Below are 3342 nucleotides of genomic sequence, written 5' to 3'. Positions count from 1 at the left end.
GCCCTTTCTCACGTTGAGAGTTGGTGCAAACTTCGCCGGTGCATCCAAACCCCGTGATACGATGTGTTCTATCACACATAAGCCTCCTTATATCTTCCTCAAAACAGCCACCATACCTACCTATTATGGCATTTCCATAGCCATTCCGAGATATATTGCGATGCAACTTTCCACCGTTTCGTTTATTATGACACACTTCATCATTGTCATATTGCTTTGCATGATCATGTAGTTGACATCGTATTTGTGGCAAAGCCACCATGCATAATTTATCGTACATGTCACTCTTGATTCATTGCCCATCCCGGTACACCGCCGGAGGCATTCATATAGAGTCATATCTTGTTCTAGTATCGAGTTGTAATCATTGAGTTGTAAATAAATAGAAGTGTGATGATCATCATTAATAGAGCATTGTCCTAAAAAGAGAAAGGCCAAATAAAAAAAGGAAGGCCCAAAAAAAGAAAAAAAGAAAATAAAAGGGGCAATGCTACTATCCTTTTTCCACACTTGTGCTTCAAATTAGCACCATGATCTTTATGATAGAGAGTCTCTTGTTTTGTCAATTTCATATACTAGTGGGAATTTTTCATTATAGAACTTGGCTTGTATATTCCAACAATGGGCCTCCTCAAGTGCCCTAGGTCATCGTGAGCAAGCAAGTTGGATGCACACCCACTTAGTTTCTTTTGTTGAGCTTTCATACATTTATAGCTCTAGTGCATCCGTTGCATGGCAATCCCTACTCCTTGCATTGACATCAATTGATGGGCATCTCCCTAGCCCATTAATTAGCCGCGTCGATGTGAAACTTTCTCCTTTTTTGTCTTCTCCACATAACCCCCTTCATTATATTCTATTCCACCCATAGTGCTATATCCATGGCTCACCCTCATGTATTGCGTGAAAGTTGCAAAAAGTTTGAGATTACTAAACTGTGAAACAATTGCTTGGCTTGTCATCGGGGTTGTGCATGATGAGAACATTCTTGTGTGACGAAAATGGAGCATTACCAAACTATATGATTTTGTAGGGATGAACTTTCTTTGGCCATGTTATTTTGAGAAGACATAATTGCTTAGTTAGTATGCTTGAAGTATTATTATTTTTATGTCAATATTAAACTTTTATCTTGAATCATTCGGATCTAAACATTCATGCCACAATAAATAAAAAATACATTGAGAAATATGTTAGAAAGCATTCCACATCAAAAATTCTTTTTTATCATTTACCTACTCGAGGACGAGCAATAATTAAGCTTGGCGATGCTTGATACGTCTCCAACGTATCTATAATTTTTGATTCCTCCATGCTATTATATTATCTATTTTAGATTTTAATGGGCTTCATTTAACACTTTTATATTATTTTTGGGACTAACCTATTAACCTAGAGCCCAGTGCCAGTTTTTGTTTTCCCCCTTGTTTCAGTGTTTCGTAGAAAAGGAATATCAAACAGAGTCTAAACGGAATGAAACCTTCGGGAGCGTGATTTTTTGAACGAACATGATCTAGGAGACTTGGAGTTGAAGTCAAGGAAGCTTCGAGGTGGCCACGAGGCAGGGAGGCGCGCCTGCCCCCTGGGCGCGCCCCCACCCTTGTGGGCCCCTCGTGGCTCCATATACCCTAAAAACTTCAAGGAGCAGAATAGATCGGGAGTTCCGCCGCCAGAAGCCTCCATAGCCACTGAAAACCAATCTAGACCCATTCCGGCACCCTGCCGGAGGGGGGAATCCCTCTCCGGTGGCCATCTTCATCATCCCGGTGCTCTCCATGACGAGGAGGGGGTAGTTCTCCCTCAGGGCTGAGGGTATGTACCAATAGCTATGTGTTTGATCTCTCTCTCTCTCATGTTATTGGGGTGGTACGATCTTGATGTATCACGAGCTTTGCTATTATAGTTAGATCTTATGATGTTTCTCCCCCTCTACTCTCTTTTGATGAATTGAGTTTTCCCTTTGAAGTTATCTTATCAGATTGAGTCTTTGAGGATTTGAGAACACTTGATGTATGTATTGCATGTGCTTATCTGAGGTGACAATGGGATATCACGTGATCCACTTGATGTATGTTTTGGTGATCAACTTGCGAGTTCCGTGACCACGTGAACTTATGCTTAGGGGTTGGCACACGTTTTCGTCTTGACTCTCCAGTAGAAACTTTGGGGCACTCTTTGAAGTTCTTTGTGTTGGTTGAATAGATGAATCTGAGATTGTGTGATGCATATCGTATACTCATACCCACGGATACTTGAGGTGACATTGGAGTATCTTGGTGACATTAGGGTTTTGGTTGATTTGTGTCTTAAGGTATTATTCTAGTACGAACTCTATGATAGATTGAACGGAAAGAATAGCTTCGTGTTATTTTACTACGGACTCTTGAATAGACTGATCAGAAAGGATAACTTTGAGGTGGTTTCGTACCCTACCATAATCTCTTCGTTTGTTCTCCGCTATTAGTGACTTTGGAGTGACTCTTTGTTGCATGTTGAGGGATAGTTATATGATCCAATTATGTTATTATTGTTGAGAGAACTTGCACTAGTGAAAGTATGAACCCTAGGCCTTGTTTCTACGCATTGCAATACCGTTTATGCTCACTTTTATCATTAGTTACCTTGCTATTTTTATATTTTCAGATTACAAAAACCTTTATCTACCATCCATATTGCACTTGTATCACCATCTCTTCGCCGAACTAGTGCACCTATACAATTTACCATTGTATTGGGTGTGTTGGGGACATAAGAGACTCTTTCTTATTTGGTTGCAGGGTTGTTTGAGAGAGACCATCTTCATCCTACGCCTCCCACTGATTGATAAACCTTAGGTCATCCACTTGAGGGAAATTTGCTACTGTCCTACAAACCTCTGCACTTGGAGGCCCAACAACATCTACAAGAAGAAGGTTGTGTAGTAGACATCAGTTAACTAAATAATTAGTTTAATTAAACCATTTTAATTAAGTTAATTATTTAATTATATTTTGATAAAGTTTTTTCATTTACATTTTTTAAGAGAAGAGGCCTGTGGGGCCCCGTTGTCATAGGCTCAGCGGCCTAGCGGGGCGGGTTAGCGGGCGCCCGTGCCCAAGGCCACCACCGGGCGGGGAGCAGGGTGATGCCCGGGCGGCGGCGGTAGTCAGTGGCAGGGCGCGTCCAGGAACGGGCCTGGGTCACCGGAGCCAGGGGCACCGGGGCGATGGCTTGGACGAGGCCAGAGCGAGCGGGTGGCACGGGAGGAGCGGCGCGGGGCCTCTGCGGCGCAGGTGGGCGGAAGCGCGAGGGGGAGCGGGACGAGCTGGTCGCGGTGTGCAAGGCCAGCGAGGTCAGGCCACG

Source organism: Triticum aestivum, chromosome 4A (genome assembly GCF_018294505.1).
Source record: "Triticum aestivum cultivar Chinese Spring chromosome 4A, IWGSC CS RefSeq v2.1, whole genome shotgun sequence".
Lineage (NCBI taxonomy): Eukaryota > Viridiplantae > Streptophyta > Magnoliopsida > Poales > Poaceae > Triticum > Triticum aestivum.
Note: the sequence above shows the minus strand (reverse complement) of the source record.